The sequence below is a fragment of the Anabrus simplex genome, chromosome 3, assembly GCF_040414725.1.
Source record: "Anabrus simplex isolate iqAnaSimp1 chromosome 3, ASM4041472v1, whole genome shotgun sequence".
Classification (NCBI taxonomy): domain Eukaryota; kingdom Metazoa; phylum Arthropoda; class Insecta; order Orthoptera; family Tettigoniidae; genus Anabrus; species Anabrus simplex.
This window is the reverse complement of record NC_090267.1, coordinates 234,730,378-234,755,007: the sequence shown is the minus strand read 5'-3', so window position 1 is coordinate 234,755,007 and position 24,630 is coordinate 234,730,378. Positions and strand designations below refer to the sequence as shown.

Sequence of the window (24,630 nt, the reverse complement as noted above, 5' to 3'; positions counted from 1 at the left end):
TTTCAGTTTTTAAAGTTTAGATGTGTGGGCTGATCATTTTAAAATGCCTACTTCCTGGGACTAACAATTCAGGGATTTTGTTGGAGAGTGTTCAAATGTTGCCCCGATTTCAGCTAGTTTTACTTCTGTTAGCACAGTTGGTTTTTGCCTGCAAATTCTAGTGTTTAATGAACCAGTTTCTCTAAATCTAAGAACTAATTGCCTAACGGTATCTCTGTTTGGAACTTGAACGCCAGGGAATTTCTGTAGGAACTGCCTACAGACCTCTCAACATGATTTAGTTTTTACGTATGTCTCATACATGAAAACATTCTGGCTGCCATTTCAATGATAAGTAACAAACAAACACACACACACCACAAGAGTACTACAAAAACCACATAGAAAAGATTATTAAGAAACATGATTACAGCTCTAGGCCTCAACTGATAGCAAAAAGCAGCCAGCCAGGTGCCATTAACATGACTGATTTAACCTTAAAATGACTGTGTACCGGCTCCCAACCAAGGATTGTACCAAACTCTGCTAAAAGATAATCTGACCTCACTGTACCTATTCACATATTATGGTTCAACCTACTTAAATTTGAAAAAGGTATCTTTTGAATTTCTTAAAACACTGCAGAAATATAAGTCTTGGAAAACAGAATCACATCCTATGCGATGGCAATGCAGATAAATACAGCATTTGTGAACAATGAAGGGCACAAAATAATAATCATAGTTTCAGTCTTCAAAGAAAACTTGATCAAGATGTAGGCTCATCCTGAACTCTTCTACCATGTTCTCTGTCCATTCCTATATCAACTATTCACTGAAAATGATATGCAACTTATTTTAATGATATTTATAATGGCAACAAATGAAAGTACTGGCATTCAAAAAATAAATATCTTGAACACCACTAGCTTACGTACTTAACTGCTAAACTATTCCAAAGAAATCTCTGGATGTAAGATACATAGGAACTTCAGGTCACCGTTTGCACATTATCACAGATTCAATTTCTCCTTGCACATCGCAATATTCTGGAATCCTCTTACTCCACCATTGTCAATCAGCAGCAACCTGTGCCTCACAATCTTTATGTTCGTCATGATCCTCCGCAGCTTCATCCACCAAACTTCGAGTCTCTGCACTGTCAGCAGGAGCAGCGACACTGCTAACAGGTTCCTGTGCCATGTCACTGGAACTCCCTGCTGATGTAGTAGTTGCTTTGCCTGAAAAAACAAAAACAGATGTATTGAATAGGCTGAACTACGTTATTTGTTATTTCAATTTAACTGTGATGTTCCACAAAGCACAGACCTAAGGTTACATTCTCAAAATGAAAATAAAACTCCTACTGCCTTGAATGAATAACACAAATAAATAGCTTTAGTAAAAGGATGTACGCCTACTGCTCAGCCGAAGTGCTTGCAGGTATTAGAACTACAGATTATCCTTGAGCCGGCCCCGCAGTGTAGGGGTAGCGTGCCTGACTCTTACCTGGAGGCCCCGGGTTTGATTCCTGGTAAGTTAAGAGATTTTTACCTGGATTTGAGGGCCGGTTCGAGGTCCGCTCAGCCTACGTCATTACAACTGAGGAGCTAACCGAGAGTGAGATAGCGGACATGGTCTAGAAAGCCGAGAATAATGGCCGAGAAGATTTGTTGTGCTGACCACACGACACCTCATAATCTGCAGGCCTTTGGGCTGAGCAGCAGTCACTTGGTAGGCCTGGGCCCTTTGGGGCTGTTTGCACCAGAAGGTTTGGTTTTTGTTTGGAAATTATCATTGACCCTCATCCAGCGAGACAAGACATCCTCCATTTCAGAGAACAGTAATTTCAATTTCGATATTTAGGCAATTTGCTTTCAAAGCACTATTTTTAGAAACTCTGCCATAAGATGGCATGTCAATCATATTTTCCAATTTTTCTGTCTGCAAACTAGCCATGCGCTGCTCACCATTCATGTGATAAAATTACAGGTCGCTGTTAGCTGCATTTAGCATGACATCACAGCAAGCATTTCACTGTATTAGCGTTAGTAACTCCTTAATTTCAACACAGTGGACATATGAAAGGAATTACCAGAACACAGATTCAGTGAAAGGTTTGATGCTAGTTGAGTATAATTTTAAGAATATGTAGATACAAGACGAGCCATGCCAATTGTGGTGAATATAACCATATTTTTACTAATCTGTGTAACTATCCTGGAGTGGTGGATTTATCACACAAGCCATTCACCATAATCTGGGTTTAAGAAAAGAAAAGGTACCATCATACTGGAAACTGGCAAGTAGTGTCCCACTCTTCAAGAAAGGTCATGGCTCAGATATAAAAACCTCATCTGCAGACAATGCGTGAAGAAGCTAGCAGAGAACAACAATGTGGCTTTACGCTCAGCAGAGTTTGCACTAATCAAACATTCACCCTTTGACAGGTTCTGAAAAACAGCATAGAATGAAGCGAAAGAACTGTTGCAGTATTTATTGATTTCAAAAGTGATTTTGATACCATTCACAGGAACTTGATATGGAATGTTACGCTTGCTACTGGCATACCAAACAAGATAGCAAATATCATATGTGACAACTACGATGGTACTGTCTGTTAAGTTGAAGTTAACGGAAGCTTGTTCAAAAATGCAAATTATGGCGACAATATAATTATAATGGAAGAAACCGAGCCATCAGCTCAAACATTGCTGGAGGATATGAGCAACTAGTACTGATAAACAATGTTCAAATGATGAAGTGCATCTGTGCAGATGGGAATGAAGTTCAATTATAGATAGATACAAAGATAGATTTATTTATCATCAACAGGATATGTTCTCAATTACAAATGATTCAGTAAAACATTATGTATAACAAATACACGTTACATAAATATATACAAATCTCCTAAAATAACTACCATATTCAAAATGAAACTAGAGACATATTTACATTTTTACACAGAGAGAACCTTACCCTCTCGTGGTCATTACGGCACGTCTAATTTTGGAAGGTGGTGAGTGATAAATGTCCATTGATTCACCCACTTCATTTAGTGATTTTAGAGTCCTTGGCAGTCATGAGTTTGCCCGAGCCACAGTTCTTGTTTTAGGTCAATGGAGAATATTCCTTAATTAATACTGTGGTGAGGAACATGTAATGGAATCAACCCCAACAATGTCATCAGACACTTATAAAGAGGACACTAGCACATGTGCGACGTAAGTACAATGTCCTCATACTCGTAGTCAGAATAGATTCTTAATTGGATGAAGATAGAGAAACACTCCAATCTTTGTATCCGATCCATTTCAAGAACCTTATTTAGACTCCTTCCAGGTTATGTATTACTTACTGCTGAGAAGGTAGCCACACCTTGCACCAGTATTCTAATGATGGCCTGATTAGAGTACAAAACAAAGTTTTCAAAGTCCTAGGAAAAACAAATACGCCACAGAAAGCCGAGTAATTTAAACTCTTTCCTAGAAATCTTGCCTAAACGTTTCTCAAAAGAAAGACCCTAACAATCTGAAAGTGTCACACCAAGATCATTTATTTCATTCACACAAGCTAGTTTAAAATTACATAAATGAAGAGGGTAATTTAATAGTTCCAACTCACGTGAAAAAGTAACTGCATTGCATTTCAAAATATCCCAATTAAGTACCTACTTTTGACACCTGTTACTTAGGAGATTTACATCAGACTGTAGCAGATTTCAGTCCAACTCACTAATTATCACCCTAAGCTCTTCAGATCATCAGCAAAGAGAAGGTAATTGCTATGTTGTATGAATGTTGTTATATCATTTAAGAATATTACAAAAATAAAACAGGATCCATAAAGAACCTTGGGGGACACCTAGGGTGGCCCATTGTCTCGCATTTTAAGGTATTTTGTATTTTTGTATTTTTCTCTCGTAAATGTCTCATTTCCTATCTGAACGAAATTTTGTGTTATTGTCGTCAGTACAAATATTCACAATACTGTACTCTTGCCTAACTTCAACTAAACATAGCATAACTGTTGCCAGCAGCATGGTATCTGAAAGTGTAAAGAAGCAGGTTATAGCATCTTTGGAGATGTGTTCCGGATCTACTGAATGACAAAGAAATTTTGGCTTGTGCAAGAAGTTTCAAGCAAGACAACTGATGCAACAGTTTTACTTATGTTGAGGTTTTCAGTATTGCTATACTTAGCAGTTATAACTAGAGGTTCAAATTTAGAATAAGTGCTGATGCTTGTTTGCTTGTTGTTTAAATTTACCAAACATCTAGGTCATCAGCCCAACAAGTGCTGTTCCAAAATATTTCATGTAACTGATAAAACTAAGAAGTGCCATGAATATGTAATTTTTCCTGTATTTGCAGTTTTTAAAAAACTTCTGATAACATTTAGACTATAAAATGTTCAATAGACCTACTTATTTTATTATTTCAGAATTTGTTGACTTTTGTATGTTTTCATTTATATGAAGGGTCTTCAACCCACAGGCTGGAAAAGAAATGTTTGTAGTTTTAAAAATAGAGCTAAAAATGTACTTGTTTCCCAAAATTGTGGAATATTCACCCTTTTTGACTACAATTCCTACAATAGTTGGTCAGCCTGGGGACACCGGAAGTAGAGTGGTATGGCTTCGACACAATACCATCAGATTTTACAATGCAAACCCTATTAGTTAGATAACTTCTAATTCACTCCACTTCCTCCTATTTTGTATACCAACAATTTGATGAGCAAAGTGTTATGTTGAACTGAATCAATTTGGAGAAGTCCATAATAAACAGCATCCACTAGTTGCCTCCTATCCACAGATACCGAAATGAAGTTTACATATACTGCAATACTGGACACGGTAAAGAGATTCTGTACGAAACTGTGCTGAGCTACATTAATATACTGCAAAACTGAACTGTACGTATACAGTCGAACCTGCCCTAACGGACACCCTTATTCAACGGACACCTCCCTACACGGACAATTTTCCTCGGAACCAATTTTATTTTACATAAGGCAAGTATTATATTGGCCTCATTTAAGCAGACACCTCGAACTACGGACAGCGGACATAGCCATTTGTCCCATCCACATGAATTAAGCGGACACTTTACACGTTGCAGGACAATTTATTACGCTTGACTACATGTCATCCCTTCTTTTAAAACCATTCTTCAAACATTAGGAAATCCCTTTGTGCTATTCTGAGTGCAAGGGGAGAGAAGGTACATTGGAATGCAGTTCTACCTAGTGGTGTATAGGCCTATTCCGATAATTCTAATCGCCCAGAAATGCTGCCAGAGACTGTTGACTCACAAGTTACCTGGGGATTTTCTTCCCTTCTTGCATCATTCTATACATAACTCTGATTTGTGTGTCACGCTGGACCGCGAGTACGGTGGAAAAACTATGGAACCATTTAAGAAATTTTATTCCGTTTTCGAGAATATCGCAGTTAAGAAAACATGTGTTAAATTTACACAGACGAAGCTTCACGATTACTTCATGAAGCTGTAATGTTTGTAAATAATGTAAAATCACTTATAATAACTCTCTATGAAATACTAACACAGAAATGACTTAGAATAATAAAAATTAAGATATGTATGTTTATATTTAAGGTGGATGTTCTTTGCCGTTAAAATGTTCGATTATTTTTACAAATATGTTTTAGCAGACACCTCTTGTAACGGACAATTTTCCTCTGAACCGACGCTGTCCGCAGAAGGGAGGTTCGACTGTATACGATACTCTCTGCCACTTTCAACAGGCCTAGAGTTATTGAACACAGTTTTGTCTCCATTTGTGAACACTTGTATGATGTAACCTTTCTTTCACTCGCACGAAAAATACCCTGGTGTCAGTCTTTAAAAAAGGGTTAAAGCCTCATTTACGGAGGAGGAATCTTCGATTAAACTCCTAGGTCGTAACAAAAGAAGATCTCTCATTCAAGGAAAATTAGCCTTAGCCCACGCGAACATTAATGTCCTCTATGGCACTGGCCACATAACTTGCAGTCAAGATAAAGTGAATTCTACAGCTTGATGGTCGGATTGTAACTCTGTTGCTTTGTTTGTAACTGACATTTTTCAGTCAGTTGAAACTGCCACATGACTGTTATAGATTAACTAAGTCAAAAATGAAAAAACATCTCCACAGAGTAGCGCAATCTAACGGGGACATTTGGAACTGCTTCTCGATAGAGGACTTGCTAGCCTCGTGCAACTCCCCGAGACCGATACTGGCGAGCATGCTACCTGATGTTATACAGGCTTAGGCTCATCATTCCTGAGATACATTGCACTGCGTTGTCCTCTAGGGAGTTGCCGTATGAAAGAAAATCCCCTGAGTTTGATTCAAAGCCAGCAACGTTTATTGGTCCTTTACGAAGCATTAATGCAGCGAACGATCAAAGATGGTTGATTTTAACATGTTTTAGAATATACGTTAGGTTTATTAAATGAAGAAAAGATGACAAATGAAGTGTACAATTATTGGGAGTTGTGCAACACTGCAACAATACCACACACCGTCCCTGAAATACATATAATTAACACTATACAAGTATTGATTAGGCGGAGAATGCCAAACCTACAATTGTGAACTGTTGAACTATCAGTATGGAAATGAAATTGATAACATATAACAGTTTTCTTAGAAGTACATTAGCTATTTCTCCTCTACCCTCTTTTAAGAGTTTATGAAACAGAGATGAACGCTTTCCTTATACCTCTCGCTACTTATACCCTGCCTAGGTCTGTTTTAGAATATTTTGTTTGTTCGCTCAGCAGAATGAACCAGCCAGCTAGGCTAGCTAACCAAATAATCAATATCCTCCCTGATTTTACCCTTAGAAAAATAATACCCAGAAAAATTACTGCCTTCTTAGCGATGGTGAACCGTTGAACCTAATGAGAAGCTACAACTGGTTGCAGGACCGGATTTTGTGGTATGGCTATCTAGGCTTCAGGCTAGGGGACCTCGCCACAATATTAAAATTCTTAAAAATGAAATAAAATTGGGCTTTGAACCATCATGAATGAAGAGAGACTTGATTATCTGGTTATTATGAGCTTAGAATGTGACATTTTAAGGAAGGTATCTTTTGAGCATATCATAAGTCTTTCAGTAGTAAATTTATGATGATGCTTGTTGTTTAAAAGGGCCTAACATCTAGGTTACCGGCCCCTAGTAAATGTAGAAATGTCTCTTTACATCAGGATATGTAAAAGTCTCCAATGTAGGCCTACCTTGTATCACAAAATTTCAAACAATAGCACATGTAATGAATCATATTTTCCTCATTGTACTAACAACAAATTATTATTTCTTCCACAGTATTTCTGAATTTGTTACCTGTTACTCAACACTTGATCAGTGGAGATGGTAGCCTAAGGTTTACCAAATTGAAGTCCGGCTTTGTGGCTAAATGGATAGAATGTTTGCCTTTGGTCCGATGGCCCCGGTTCAATTTTCAGAATCAACTCCGTTATACTGTTAATTCCTGCTGGCTTGGAGATTGGTTGTTTATGATGTCTTTGCCATTCATTTTATCCTCATTAGGTCACCACCAAGCCTATACAGATGCCGCCATTATTATTATTATTATTAATAAATAAAAATGTTGAATATTAGAGCAGTTGTACCCATCGTTCACGGGTTAATTAGCTTCCTCGGGAGATCAGTGGTGGTGTCCGACCCATGATCACGGGTTCGATTCCAACCAACAAAAGAGAACACTAAACAGAATGATTGCATTCCGTTTTATCAGATCTACCTATAAAAATAAAACTATATTACTCCTATAACAGCAGCCCTGCAGTGTCTTCCTACAAAGATGTAGAAGTAAAAGGGAAGTGAAATACCAGCACTCTATTATCTATATTATTTTGTTAGAAGGATGAGGTGAGGAAGTATATACGATGAGTAATGCATGGTTGATAGTTAGCAGTGGCACTCTGACAGACCAAAGCCTAGCACACCTATCCCCCCTGGTCCCCGCTCCTATCCAATATACAGCAGCAAGCCGCCTGAGGTGAGTCAAGGTGAGAGGGGCGAGAGTCTGGGCTGCAATATCAGTCTCCGAAGCCTTGTTCTCAGAAATACGTGCAACGTTTTTTCTCATTGCTTTCAAGTTTTGTAAATGGAACAATGTGTCAGATGCTTACATTATAATGTGCTTTAGATTTCCATCATTTGCATTTGAGGTTTGGGCTCCACTGATAGCCTTGGTAGCCCTCAGTATACGTCACTGGCTTGACCTCTGCTCTACTTGGATGATCCACGTTTTCTTCGGAGCATTGTCTTCCCACAAAGAGGATGACAACGATTCAATAGTTGTTTTCAAAGTCAGTTTGCTCCATCCTCAGATCTGTCCAAACCAACAAATTATTATCGTGAAACAATTTTTGCTTTATGTGGCACCGAGCCAGATAGGTCTTATGGTGACGATGAGATAGGAAAGGGCTAGGAGTTGGAAGGAAGCGACCATGGCTTTAATTAAGGCACAGCATTTGCCTGGTGTGAAAATGGGAAACCATGGTACCATTTTTGGTAATGAGACAAAGTCTCTCATAGTGCACTGGCACTGCCGGTGGCTCCAAATAGCCTATGCAGTGGCCTGCATGGTATACATTAGCAATGCGTCTTGGTGGGTGTGCTAAGTACCAAATGATGAGCCCAACTTAGCACACGGGGGCGAAACGCTGGCAACCAAGAATGAGTTAGCTGGAAAATTTATAATGTCCAATGACGGACCATTTATATTATTATTATTATTATTATTATTATTATTATTATTATAAATTTAGTCATTCAGGACAAATATTTCAGGTTCCCTATGGGAATCAACATCTACATCAAGAAAACTGTTGTCACTAGCAAGTTAGTTGCAGGGTTGCTTTCCTGTGGAACAGATTTCTATTTACTCGTGCAAACCACTGTTACTGTCAGTATGTTATACTTTTTACAGTAACAGCCTAAATAGTGGGTTTTCTAATGGCAAAAACTGTATTAGGTTTCTCCAGGAAACTTAAATTTTCAGCTCTTCCATTACAAGAAAAAAGCATTGAAATCAAGGCTTTGGAAAGACCACTTTTGCTTCTGAACATGTCTCAGGCTAGAATTTGTAAATATAAATCATTTAGTAGAGTATTCAAGCCTCAAATTTATTTTTGCTATAAATATTCAGCAACTCCACCAACTTCCACGTTTTTGGCTTAGGTGAAGTTGTGTTTTATTTTTATGGCCTGAATGTATGTTAATATCCTTATTTCTGTAAGCTATAAAAAATGTGACACTGAAATGAAATAAAATAAAACCTATGATTCTTATCACCGAACTTCACAAGCCACTACTGCCTGCAAGTATCTGTGAATACAGAACGGTTTATTGCTACAAGAGGGTCGCACCTGTTGTATATGCCACATGTTCACAGTTATTTTAAATGGTTTTGTGATCAACTGACTATTCTTGTTCCACGAGATAAAACAACAATACTATCAGCCTTAAGAAGGATATGCTATGTAAGATATACTCAAAAATTCTGAGTTAAATAGTGCACTACAGGAAAGAAATTATAATGTCACCAGCACGGTTTAAATTGAACTTCGATCTTGCTGATAATACATTACATTATAAACTGTTACCACTTTCCAGCATTCAGTCTGTTACCCTCTATGCATTAATTAAGTTATGCACCTCCACAATTCTCTATTTGTAACCAGCTCTGTAGTCTTGTTTAGTTCTACACCCTTTACAATTAAAAACTGTAGATGGATTATCGCTACCAGGGGCGTAACAAATGTAAAAACCAGTGAATAACTAAAATAAATTTAATTACAGCAGGTAGAAGTAATATACTGTCAAGTCATATGAACAAAGTGAATATTCATTATCTTATGATTATTAAAAGATAATGTTTAATAGGTTTTATCTGACTGCCTCCATGGTTTACGGATGAGCTGCTAAACTGCCATCCATGCACCAACAGATGTTTAAACTCAACTTTAATTGGTTTCATTTTTCAGTAACTACAGAAGTACCGTATACTCTGTAATTGATACTGAAGTCTTGGGTATAATAATTTAGTCAATTACAAAAACAAACAAAAAACTGTTCAAATAAAGTTTGAAAAATATCAAACTGCACAACTCGTAGGCCAAATTTATGATTAAATTTGTGCAGAGAGACCTCGTCCAAAAATGAGTTGATTGATTGCTACTACTCCGACTTCTTTTTGGTATTATATATTGTTGTCCAATAAAGGCGTGACAAAAGTTAAATGTTCAGCAAAATTTGTGGGGGCCCCTTACAGTCCCACGCGTGCCTGCATTGCAGGCCCTAATGTTATGTCCCGGCTCGGTATTCAGAAATATTATTATCGAATGATACTACTACAGATGACCCCAATATTATGTTAAAAGCATTCTATTATTTTTTCAATATCGAATTTTTTTTTCAATAGTATTAGCAAATTGTCAGAAGTAGCAGATTTTAAAGTGGCCGCAAGGAGCATATGTTTCAACTCACATGTATCAAAATGCAGGCAGAAGGAATAGCAAGAAATTGGGCTCTTTTATAGCTCTACTGGTAGCATAACAACGAGCGAGTTGGCCATGCGGTTAGGGGCGCGCAGCTGTGAGCTTCCATCCGGGAGATAGTGGGTTCGAATCCCACTGTCGGCAGCCCTGAAGATGGTTTTTCGTGGTTTCCCATTTTCACACCAGGAAAATGGTGGGGATGTACCTTAACTAAGGCCACGGCCGCTTCCTTCCCACTCCTACGCCTTTCCTATCCCAACGTCGCCATAAGACCTATCTGTGCCGGTGCGACGTAAAACAAATTGTAAAAAAAAAGATACCTACCATAACAAAAGGGTGCCAGTATGTCCGAAATACAATGTTTTATACAACCGGGCCTAAAAGTCACGTACCAGGAAACCTGCCGAAATGTAGCTTGAGGAAGATGATTTCAAATGTGATATTGCACTAATTTGTAGTATTATTTATTTTCAAATTGGATGCCTATGGAAAATCCACGCTCCACCTACAAAAACCTAATTCTGAGTGTAACCAATAACAGAGAGTTTCAGTAAACAAATCCTATTCAAACACTCAAATCACAAGACAGAAACTTATTGTAAAAATGTCAGCACTTTTAGCATTAAACCTGATTTTGATTTTAGATTACCGTTTTAAAATTTCAAGTCAGTGTTTATTTTGAAGTGACAGAAGCCGGTGCTTTTCGTGAACTACCACCTGTCGATAATATGAGCGATTTGTGGAACTTTTTTTTTTTTCAATTGGATCCTATTAGTGATAACTGTGCCGCATTTGTTATGAGAAGGAAAATCTCACAACACTAGCCACATGAAGAGGCATGTCGCCTCACAAAACTGCTTCGCTGAAAACCCAACAAAGATACTTAAAACAGTAAAAGTGTACCAAGTGAAGAAATGGCAATTGTCCACCAGGGCTATAAACTTCAGCATACCATCTCTACTATCAAATATGGATGTTACGATATTAGAATTGACAGAGCAGAAGTTCGGTTGTGCTAGCATAAATTTAAGCATTGTTTGTTTTCTGGCTCTCGGTAATGACAACTGTATACATCAGACAAGAAATCTTGTAAAAGCGGATAAGAATATTACTGCTACAGAACCTAGCGCCACGCATGCAGGGCCCGTCCTCGGACGCCTCGCGGAAAACGAGGACAACCACGCAGATGCAGCATGGAAAGGGAGCCGGTGGCTGACTGAAACCTCTAGTACTGTGTAGTTTATTCTTACCTACTTGAAACCTGATCATTTTAAGGCCTTTACACGCAGAGCCTATAGACATGCCACATTCCTGGGAGAGCCGCCGGATCGATTTTTTCGGATTCAGTTCCATCCTCGCTCGGATATCTTGAAGCCGCTCCTCGGTGAGAGCTCGTTTAGGACAACGCTTCTTCCTATCGGAAACAGAGCCTGTTTCCCTCCACTTCTTAAACAACCGCATTACTGTACTTTTCGATGGCCAAGTAGCCTCTGGATAACGACGGTAAAATTTGCGCAAACATTTTTCATACGATTTCTTCTTTAAAATATATGTCTCAATGAGAAATATCCGCTGCTGTCTAGTGTATCGCATCACTGTTATCCCACGTCTAGGTCTAACACGTTCATATAACCCCACTCTACCGCAACTAACACACGGTGTGATACAGCTTGGCCTTGAGACCACCCGCATTGTCGGTCAACCGCTAGATGTTGGACCCCGCGGAGCATGCGTGGCGCTAGGTTCTGAACGCCCTCTAAAACACACAGTGATGTGGATAAGCGCGGTACGAGTTTACTCTGTGCAATGCAAAAATATTTTATATTCGCAAGAATAACTATACAGTGACCAAATGCGCAGTTTTTGACAGGATACGGAACTCTTTCTTTTTTTAACCCCTATCCCACGGTCCGCGAAATCGGATATTCCATAACAAAGAACTGAAATATTGTAACGTAAAAATTACCAAAAAAGTATGTTATGTATACTGCGCATACTTAAAAATGTATAACATTTAGTTTTTAACAATAAACAGTTGGGCCGATTGCAGAAACGATGACTAGTTTTAAGCCTTAGACAACATCCACCTAAACAACGTCTAAGTTGCGCACGATCTTCTATTGCATAAACAATGTTCATTCGGTTTTTAGCTAGAAGTCGTTTAAATTTTCTATACTGGTTCGAAAATGGAAATAGAAGTAGGTATCTTTCATGCAACTCTTTGCTTGTCGCAACCAATGAAATTCGTCGGTGCGCGCGCCAAACGTTAGTCAGCCTTCGGTAGAAGTGAAATATAATACAGGGTCTCTTTTTTTTTTAGCTCGCTCCGCTGCAACGGCTGCCGCAATGACACTCCGTCGCTAGCCGGTATAATGCGCGCTTTTCCGCCCCACTACTCACGGCAATTCACACTTATAGAAATCCATTTCTTGTGAAACTATTACTCTAAAACCTACGTGGTATTACATTTGATGTTAAAAATGTCGCTCAGCTTTCAAAAACGCGTAACACCTCGTGAATAAGTTTACAGACATTCGGCGAATCTCGGCCCGTGTGATGTTCGAAATAACTTGTGTAATGTTCGCTTGTATAGTTCTTGTATGAGGGTTGTTCACATACACTTATCCCTTCAGCACCCGCCACAGGTAATAAACACCAGGATATAAATCAGGAGATCTAGGGGATAATTAAACCACACGATCTTCGAAACTTCCCGTATTACTGCTGCTGCTTCAATGTTTTCATTCCCCACCCTGAAGGGGTGGGGCGGGCCACCTAGAGGGTGTCGCCCTCTCTCTGGCCAGGAGAGATGACGGGGTTGAGAAGGAGTGAAAAAAGAGGGAGATGGGGAAAAGGTGGTTTGAAATAGTAAAGGAGATGGGATAAAGGAAGTGTAGGTTCTCTAGCGCTTTATTGGCAGATTTGCATTTGCTGTGCTTTATTGACAAAGATACAATATATTAGATACAGAGCTTTACATGACGGTGTGACGGAAAAGATGGAGGGCTAGAAGATTGTAAAAAGAGGAGAAGTTAAGAAGGGAAGTGAGGATAAGGGTGAAAAGGTCCGGGTTGGGTAAGGGAGGCGTAAAGTAGTTGAGAGGTGGTGGAGTGGTGAGATGAGGACGAGGAGATTGGGGTGATGGAACGGGCCGAGGACGGCCGCGTGGCGTGGGCATACGGTGCGAAGGGAGTGGAGAAGAATGGGAGGGTTCAACCCGACGATAGCGGCCATAGATGTGGATTCCTTGATCGATGAGGCGCTGAACGTCGGCGTGCGTCGGCAGCTGGAGTCTCACCAGAAATGTGGGACCGTCGGAGTTATAAATACGGGATGCTTGCTTGACAGGTACTCCTGCCTGGCGAAGTGCACGTGTGATGGCAGCAGGCGGTACGTTAGGGTCCATACCGCGCAGAACACAGCTGTAAGTTGAGGTACGATCAGATGGCGGTAATGGCGAAGATGGATGTGCCGCATTTTCAGAAGGATCGGTAGAAGTTCCCTCGGTAGATGGTGGTTGAGACGTTTCCTGGTGACTTGTCTGCTCAGAGTTGGGAGGGAGAGGAAGAGAGGTCAGGAGAGGAGATGGATGGGACGAGGTAGTAGTAGTAGTAGAAATGATGGGATAAAGTTGCGTAGAAGTAACAGTGATAGTGGGAGTTGTCGTGGTAGGGACCGGTACGGTAGGCGAAATGTTGGGAGAAATGGTAGTGAGGCAACAAGAAGGCGATGGAAGTGGGGGTGGATTATATGGAGGAGGCAAGCGAGTGGCAGGTGGAGCAGGTGTTTGAGCGCTGATGTTTGCTGGGGCAGGCGATACTCGATGACGTCTGCGCTGGATAACCACGCCGATAGTTTGGACAGAGTTGCATGTACTGGCAGAGTGGAAGTGAAGAAGTATCTCCGGTGCGGGAACAGAGCCGTAATAAAGACGAGTGACACTGAAGACACCGAGCGGGCGAAGTTCAGTAGCAATGTCTTCAACCGATAGAGCTGGGTCAACATCACTGACTAGGAGAGTATACATGGCTGGGGATGGCCGTCAACCCAACTTGGGGACAGCCGATATGCTAATTAGCTCGGCGAAGGACGAAGTATAGATGTGGCGTCCCCTCGGCCGATCAAAAATAAAGGAGGAGACGAAGAAGCGATGCGTGCTGTGTAGTGTATCTCCTCGCCTCTTGCCCTCCTGTGTTGTCGACAGAGCTTTTTCCCCCTGTCCCGTATTACCTCCATAGACCGAATAGCAGTGTGTGCCGTCGCATTATCTTGCATAGAGCAACCATTACTCCTTTCTTCTTCCGTCAACTCTTGAAAGAATCGTCTGAGAATGAAGTCTATATATCGATCAGCATTTTTTGTTTCACGGAAAAATATAGGCCCTATAATTCTGCGAGCACTTATTTCGCACCAAACTCCTATCTTTACATCATGAAGTGGACGGACATGCAGCTGCGGGGGGGGGGGGATTTTCTGCACACCAGTAGCGATTGTTTTGACTATTTGCATAACCACATAAGTGTAGCCATGCTTCATCACTATAAAATAAAAATTCTGGGTCAACATACCCATCGTGAAATAACTGAAGTAACCAGTTACAATACGAACCCTAGCGAAACTGTCAGGTCCTCTTAAATATTGGGCAGGGGTGGGTTTGTAAGGTTTTGCTTTTAACAGTTTTGTTGCTCTGTAGGCAGAAGACAATGACACATCTGCTTGTACGGCGAGACGCGACAGGGATTTGTTGGAGTTCTTTCCAAGCTTTTCCTCTATTAAAACGATTCGTCTCCTGTGGTGATTTCTTGTTAAGAATGGACCCGGTGGTGCGGAACATTTTTACTAATTTACATACCGTACTCCTATGGGGAGGGAAGATGCCAGGAACTTTGCGAATGAATCGAAAGCGGCATTCTGTATAAGAAGAATGCTTCGCATATCATAACACAATGAATACACGCTGTTCTACTGTATACATCACTCATTAAACACACGATTACTTGATTCCTACAGAAACTACGCTATTTTAAAGGGAACACATTGAACACGCTGCCAAATCCACATATGTTAAACTAAACTATTGCTGTGAAGCAATAGTTATCGCTACCGTACTGCATTAGATCATCTTAGCCGGTCATGAAGCAGTATACGGTATCTCTCGGCAAATGAGTCACCCGGCCGCGCTATCGCCTTCCGTGCATGTTCTTCTGACAAACGGAGCGAGCAAAAAAGACCCTGTATAATGACACTAAAGCGACACGCCACTGTACGAGGAAGTGTAACTTTGATTATAGTGTTGTTATGGTGAGTGTAATCTAAATAGCTTCGGCGAAGGGAAGGTGAAACTATAGTACTGTGTAACCGAATGAGCTGTATGGGCCATATACATGTAGCTTAAATTTTGGAGATCATAGGTTTGAAACGCATCATCAGCAGCCCCCTGAGGATTGCTTACCGTAATTTCTCCATTTTTACACTAGACAAATACTGGGGCTGTTGTTACGGGCACGGATCTTCTTTTCCAGTCCTTGCCTTCAATCTCATAGTGCGAAAAACTTATCTGAATTAGCGCGACGATTAAACCAGGCGGCCCGCGACCGCCGTACTTTCTACTTAAAATGTTCCATATGCACCATTGATGCATGGGATGCCTAATCACTTGTTTTGGAAGGAGCGACAATGTGCTGTATTTCGGATGTTGTGAAACAAATAGCATTCATTTTATTACACACGTTCTGTAACAGTGTGTATTTTCAAATGCGCCAAAGATGCATAAGAAAATGTAATAGCTTATTAACTTATACACGTGTAGACATCCACTTTATAAAAGAGCTGTTTGATTGAAACAAAGACTAATACATATTATTATAGCTTCAAAGCTCAGAAAATTAAAATGCCACACTTGGATCTACCAGAACGTTTCCTTCTACAACTACTCATAATAACTATGCTCAAAAACATGTCCTTGATGGTGCAGGCAGTGCTGAACACGTCTCGCAGTGTCTGCATGGATATGTCTCAACATTTCAGGTGCCACTGCAGCACAAGGCTCACGAATTCGTTGTTGTAATTTTTCAGCATTTTCTGGCTCAGTGGCGGTGCACCATCATGCTGGAACCAATGTTGCAATACTAGCTGCAGTGGAATATCTTCTAGAAGGTTTTCTAGAGACAAGTCGGTCCCTAAAAATTCCAGATAGCTCCTATCGGTGAGCCTAGGTGCTATAAAAACAGGGCCAATTATCCAGTCTCCCAGAATACTGCACCACGCATTAACCCCCCACCTCCACCACCACCACCACTGGAGTTGCATATGCTGTGCTCAAAACCCAGTGTGGGTTTTTATGGAGCCCAATAATGGAGATTATGAGTGTTAATGATAGAATCATTCGAAAAGTAACATTCATTGCTCCACAAGATATTCCTGATAAAATTTGCATCCTGCTGTAATGCCGCGACCATTCTCAGGCAATATGTTACCCTACGGTCAAAATCATCTCCGTAGAGTTGCTGATGTACGTGTACCTTATATGGGTGCCATTCTGTCTCCTTCAGGATCCTGTGTATTGAACTTCTGGATACTCCCAGCCCATCCCCAGCTCGTAAGTAATATAAAACATGTGCATGTTATAACGATTATGGTTTGTATATTATTATTATCACAGTAAGGGGAAGTTCAACTTACCGTGTAAAAGATTGCGTTCAAAGTATTGCGGTACATTCTGCACAACACGAGCATCGTCGCAGATGAGTCTGTCCCTGCTCATACGTGCCTTGAACGAACCATTAGCTCTTAATTGCAGCTATGTTCGGCGAAATACGTGTATAGAAGGCAGATGTCTGTTATCACAGATATTTTCATTTAAGAAATATTTTCATTTTATATTTAAGAAATTGTGTTACGAGAAACTTCTATTACGCTCTCTCACAAGACTCTTACAGACACTTGAAGTGCGCCTGCGCTGTGAGTGAGTTTCTACATTGGTTGTTCCCCCTCCTGTCCCTTCCCCTTCCCTTCTCAAACGTAGTCTTGGTGGCTGGTTGCATCCAGCGTTAGACTCTCACTAATTATTTGTCGCTCTCTTGAGCAACTACTGGGAGTTTCCTTTCGAACCCAAGGCTTCTGGGCTGCGAACATCGGAGCGTAAGTCGTGAGTGAATGTTGTATGTGTGTGTATTGAGTGAAAGGTTAATGCTTGTGGCCGCGAATGGGTGTGTGTAAGTGGATTTGAGTTGTGCTTCTGTGTGTGCTGTGCTGTTTGGATGGGCCGGGTTCGTAGTCCAGGGGCCTATGGCCAGTTGAAGGCCTTTTCTTTAATGTTAACTACTTGTCTCTATTTTATTTTCTGGGGATAACAGATCTCCTGTTCTGTCTTATACGTAAGAGGCCAATAGAAGTTTATTGGTTTACCTTTAAAGAGTGTTTCAGCTATAATGTTATACATAATGTTGTACATATGTTGTTGTCAGTGAATAAAAGACAAATGGATTTACAGATGGAAAGCTCCCTAACCTCGATCCACCTAGCTTCCTCTCTGGGCAAGTTCCTATTTTCCTAGGCCCTAATGCTAGCACCTTCTCACTGTTTGGAAACTCCTGTGCATACCGTCTGCGAGCTTCGGCTGCATTCCGACCAGATTCTCCATAGATTAAAATGTGTGTGTATTCGTCGTTGCTGAACACACTAGCCATTGCCGATATGTAAACAGCAAATGTAGTGCTGCAGTACCATACACCAGCCTGGTATTATGCGGTATAAAACGATGTTTACGAGGTTTAGACGGGTAGCGCTGAGGAACATGCTGCGAGCGACTGTCCGGTTGTTACCTCCTTATAGTCTGACGTAATCTCCCTGTTGGCAGTAGTGCCCCTGTGAAAATCAATTATTAGATATCCCATTCATCATTAGTGCATGCGGGACACTTATAAGTAGAAAGTACGGCGCTCGCGAGCCACCTGTTATATATTAAAAACACACACAACCTACTTCTTAGTTGTCAATATTATGTGTGCCTACTTGGCAGTAAATATAATATATACCGGGCGGGTTGGCCGTGCGGTTAGGGGCGCGCGGCTGTGAGCTTGCTTCCGGGAGATAGCAGTTCGAATCCCACTGTCGGCAGCCCTGAAGATGGTTATCCATGGTTTTCCATTTTCACACCAGGCAAATGCTGGGGCTGTATCTTAATTAAGGCCACGGCCGTTTCCTTCCAACTTCTAGGCCTTTCCTATCCTATCGTCGCCATAAGACCTATCTATGTCAGTGCGACGTAAAGCCACTAGCAATATATATATAATATAACCGCATCCCTAACGGCTGATGTATGCGACAGCCCTCTGACGATCGGGACAAATACCGGTAATTCTAATATGGATGTAGTCGAAGCGACGTATAATTCCAGGGAAATTATCCCATGTATAATAGAATACGTACATCGGTTGTCAAGAAATGTAGTCAAGTTGACAGTTACCGGACTGTCCCTTGTGTCAGTCTCAAGAAACAAATTTTAAACTGTACCTCCCTGTACATTTCAAATGAACTGCTGCGAATTCGCAGCAGACGACCCACAGAGAGGCCGTCGGACTAACCTTTCTTCCCCAATCATCTGAACATGATAATGCAAATTATATAGTTTATGGTACATAACCTCTGATTGTGATTCACTCCTCACATTTTAGGTTAAACAGTTTTGTCGGCAGTGTTTAAACATGGCCGGTTGAACATCGGTTTTAGACAGTGTCTAAGTCATAAATAACGTCTTTGCAATGCGGTAGCCATACGTAGACACTGTTTAACAGTAGACATCGTCTAAACACCGTTTCTGCAATCGGCCCTTGGTGTTTTAGAACATTTGTGTTAGTTTGCAGGACATTATTTGTGAATTTTGAAGTTATTTTATAGGTTTTTTTAGCATTTTAGAACAAAATCTGGGACCTAATTATGATGCTACAGCATATATGTTTAAAGCTGCAACTGCTCTGGAAGTATTTTATCCATATATACTCTTACGTGCTTGGCTCATGGAGTGCAACGTGTTACCAAGATATTAAAGCTACTGTAAGTGTCCAAAAGTGAATAGATTAATTTCAGCACCAAAAAAGGTTTTTTATAAAGCCTGAGTACTATCTTACAAACAGCAACTGCCAGAGATACCACTGCCCTCGGAACCAGTCTTAACGACGTGGGGAACGAGGATGGAAGCAGTTAACTTCTATAGTGACCACCTACTGTAGAAGCTATAAAGACTGTTGTGGATACTTTTGATTCTGAAAGTGCTGTATCAATTTGTGAATCACAAACTGCCTTTAGTGATTCCACAGCGGTCTCCTCAATTGCCTGCATCAGCGGCAACTTCAACCAGCTTCCAAAAGGCATCAAACGTCTAGAAACATCAAGACTGCCACTGCAAGATTCTATTGCTGCCATAGAGGATACTACTGCAAGTGGATTGAGTGAATTGCAAAAAGTGTTGAAGAGAAACCCTTGTTACTCAACATTTCGCAGCGAGCCTCGAAGTCTAAATAGAGATGATGTTGATCCACCCAAGAACCTTTTACCAGCAAAAATCCCCCTATTAAAATTACCCCAGTTACATCATGTGATATTGACTGCATGTTAGATCATCCTGAGTGACAAACATCTTTCAGTGACCTCGAAGAACATTGAAAAATTCATAACTGTTCATTGTACTACAAAATGTAATGTATAAAGGTTCTCTGTGAGTGTATTAAAAATACATAATTGTTCACTGTGCTACAAAGTGTAATATCAAGCGTGTTTTGTGTGTTGTAACTGACAGAATGGTAAGTTTATATTAAATATGTGATATTACATATTTTGGTATCGTTTCACACATTTATGTAGATATTTTGTCACTTGATAATACATAACAATCCCTTCAGTCGGTACCTGCGTGCTTGCAGTCGACTTGCTCTGCGGCACAGCAACTAGCACGACACTTCATCACTTTGTCCGTTCGTGACATAATATTAAAATTATGAAGAATAAATCTCGTACCTTTATGATAGGACAAGTTGGAATACTTTAACATCCACAAATTTTTGGCATCGTGTTAGGGAACTCGGCTTCACACACATTAATCCGTCTTCCGTAATTGAGGCTATTTTTCTCTTCGGAAATGCTTCATAGCTCTCCATGCTGAGCTCTTCGAAACCCCGGTTTCTTGTCCAAGTTGTTGCAGGGATTTTGTAGGCGTATATTCTAATTTTTCTGCGATTTCATTTACTTTCTCTTCATTAAGTACACGTTTTTTTACCCTCCGCTTCTTATCGAGTAAAGAACCCGTTTCTCTCAATTTCTTTACGAGTTTTACGCACGGTATCTCTATGTGGAGGGCGTACACCTGGAAATTGTATTATGAATCGTCTAACGACATCTCTGCAAGACTCTGTTTTTACATAACTATCGTACATAAATACCCTTTCCTGTACAGTGTACAGATGTGAAGGAGGCATTATGAAAATTATACCCCGAACTAACACTTCATAACTCGAGATCAGTTGGAGCACCAGATCTACGCTTGTTAAACGTTCTAAACACGGAGCACAACTGAGAAAGTGAACTCGGAACTGCCGTGCTCGTTGCTATGTCGCCGAGGAAGGAGTTACGACTCAACGGCAGGCAGGCCGGTCCCCTAGCGCCCGCCAGTCGACCGCTGAGAGAAACTCACGGTAGTCACAAACAAAGCAAAGAACATGAGGACAATTATTGGCATTATCCTATTAGAAGAATAGAAAAACAAATTACAAGTTTCCTTCTGATAACCCATAAAGGAAAAATGAACATTTTTCATGAAGCACGCTTTGAATTACCGGCTATAATTGGTACATGGGTCAGGTAGACAAGGAACTCCAAATTAGAACCAACATTACAACAATATTACACTGGTTTTTTAATTTATTTATTTATTTATTTATTTATTTATTTTTAATTCCAAACTCACCTATCTGAATATTACAGTTTATTTCAGCTTCCTTCCTTTTGTTAGGCTTTTTCTTTGTAACGTGACAGTGTATATTTAAAATGTCTAAGACTTATCACAAGTTTAGATATGAAGTGTATTTAGACATAGTCAGACTAGGCAGCTGCCTAGGGCAGTGGATTTTAAATGACCAATTCTAAGTTGTTACTGTTTTTTTAACATTTTATTCAAACCTCTTGAAAAACAGAACACGAACTTAACTCACAATGAAATGGATATGCATAACGTGGCAACAATTATCTCAAATTTAATTAAATGGTCTGGGAACGGAAAAAGGACAGGTTTTGCTTTAGTAACCGTCACGTCGTCACAATGCGATCATTAGTACCTTTTTCAACGCCATACCTTCTCATGTGATAACCTTACGGAACTTATTAAAATATATATATTAACTTATACTGTATTACTAGCAAGATACCCGTGCTTCGCAACGGTTTTAAACTGAAAGTTATTATTCAAATGTTTACATTTTGGAGAGACCACTGAGCCTGTAAAATACGCCCTCAGTTCGTACGTCAAACGGTTTGGGGGGAATAATTATTTATTTTCTAATCTTTCACTCATTTGAATCCCATACGGAAGAATTTGAATGTTTTAAACCCTACCTCATTTAACATCTAGGATGCAAACAAACCAACCTGTGAAATTTTGATTTTGTACGTCAAACAGTATTAGAGGAATGAATATTTTTAACGGGTGCATGTTTTAAAATATGCATTAACATCTAGGATACAGAACACCAACCATCCTTCATTTTTAAAAAAATAGTTCGTGCCTGAAACGGTTTAGGAAGAATGGATATTTTGTTTTGAGAGTCAACCACTATCTAAATCCCTTAGGGGAGAAATATTTTGAAGTATACGATATTTTACACCTAGGACATAAAAGAACACCCTTCTCGTAAAATTACAACTTTGTACGTCAAACAGTTTTGGAGGGATGAATAATTTCGTTTACGGAGCTAACCTCATTTAACACTTTAGGGTTGGAACGTTAAAAATTATTTCTTATTTCATACTTAGGATTTGAAATTGAAATTTTGTCTTCGTGCGTTAAACCATTTTGGAGGAAGGAATGAATATACAGTATTTGTTTTCGGATCTTAACCCCCATTTAACTCTCTGATGGGTTAAATTTGTTTCAAACCTTCTGTTATTTAACGCCTAGGATATCATTTGAAATTTTAACTTCCTAATTGAAATGGTTTCATATAAATGCATATTTTTGTCATCATTCCTCACCCCGCAGACAAAACCCCCTTAGGGGTGTATTAAGTCCACTTCTTATTTGTATCCTCATAAAAATAATTCAAATACTTTTACACCCCTTAATTTAATTCCACCACCCCCCTTCCCCCGCCACAAAATACGCGTGTCTTTATTTTCAGTTTTGGAGATACCAGTATCCTAATAAAAATAACTCAATCCCTTTTTCAGTAATTTTACCTCCCCACTTAAGTGTTTTTCCGAAAGCAAATAATACGTGTTACTTTATTTTTAAAAGAGATTTAAAATACCAATTTTAACGTCTGTAACATGTTAAGGTTTTAAGATATAATACAGATTGCTCATTTTAAAAATTCACCCCCTTTAACACTTCGCCTTAAGTGGATTTTCAAAAAACAAATTGCGTGTGTTCCTTTATTTTTACAGGAGATTACAAACACCAATTTTCACGTGTGTAACGTGTCACGTTTTTGAGATATATCTTAGATATACTCATTAAAAAATTACCTCATTTGTGACTCCTGTTTATCCACTCTTAAGAAGATTTTCCAAAAGAAGAAAAAAAAACGGATTTCCTTATTTTTAAAGGAGATTTCATATACCAATTTTCAAGACTTTAACACTTTCAGTTTTTGAGATATATGTATCCTCATAATAGGGACTCAATCCGGTTTTCATCTTTTTTCACACCCCTTAAGAGGATTTTCCGAAAACGAAAATACGTATTTCCTTATTTTTAAAGATTTTAAATACCTATTCTCACGTCGTTAAGCTGTCAAGTGTTTGAGATACAGATACACTCATTTTAAAAATTACCCCTTATCGTGATATTGGAAGAACGGTCAAGTAAACACACTAGTCTCGTTTCTTTTCTATTTATTATTGTTATCAAAAAATCTAAAAATCTAAGATATAATACTTATGACACAATGATATTAAATAAAGATATAAAACATAGCACAGTCCAAAGAATGATCTCGAGTAGTGTCTATCAATTCCCAACATTCTCCCCACCCTGGTCAACCTCTAGGGGGATGACCAGCTGAATTGGTCGGGCTATTTTATGTCCCTGTGGGGTTCGAAGAATCACAGTCCTTATCTTCTGGTCCCTTCCTTCTAGTAACCTCTCTATTCTTGCCCTTTTCCACAATTGGCGTGGTCGTCCATCTTCTTGAATCAACGCCAGATCTCCGGGTCGAAACTCAATGGATCTCCCAGACACACCTCGAGCTTCATGAAAGCTCTTGAGTTCTAAGAGGTACTCCTTGGTCCATCTTCTCCAAAAGTCGTCTGAAAGTTTTTGTCTCAGTCTGAATTATCTTGTCAAGGCAAGTCTGGTAGTCAGAACCTGTTGGCACGGTCATGAGTCCTTTACCAACAAGAAAGTGTGCCGGCGTCAGGGGTTCAGCGTCATCTCCATGGGAGATCGGTCTTGAATTTACCGCAGCTTCAATATTGACTACAGTGGGGTTAAGCTGTTCTTCTGTAAGTCTTGATAGTCCCAGCACCTTTCTTAGGCATCGCTTAACTGTGCCTACCATTCTCTCCCACCATCCTCCCCACCAAGCTGCCCGTGGGGCGATGAACTTCCAAGATATACCGTCTTTGGAGAGGAATCGATGGGTCTCCGAAGATGACAGTGCCTTCCAAAGTTCCGACAGTTCTGCATTGGTGGCCTGAAATGTTCTTGCGTTGTCTGTATATATAGTATGTGGCAGTCCACGCCTACCAGCAAACCTTTGAAGGGTCATAAGGAATGTGTCAGTGGTCATACTGGAGCATAACTCTAAATGCACCGCACGTGTAACAGCACAAGTGAATAACGCTATGTAAGCCTTTTCCATCGTCATGCCTATTTTGATATAGAGGGGACCGGCGAAGTC

General features: G+C 40.0%; 1 protein-coding gene across 1 annotated transcript in view; it reads right to left on the bottom strand.

Moving 5' to 3' along the window:
* Window positions 1-599: 599 nt before the first annotated feature.
* LOC136866182 (LINE-1 retrotransposable element ORF2 protein) overlaps window positions 600-24,630 on the bottom strand; it is a 155,591-nt gene continuing 131,560 nt past the window's right edge. Inside the window, exon 2 of the mRNA XM_068226642.1 lies at window positions 600-1,219. The gene's annotated coding sequence lies outside the window, so the exon portion shown is untranslated. The remainder of the gene's footprint in view (window positions 1,220-24,630) is intronic.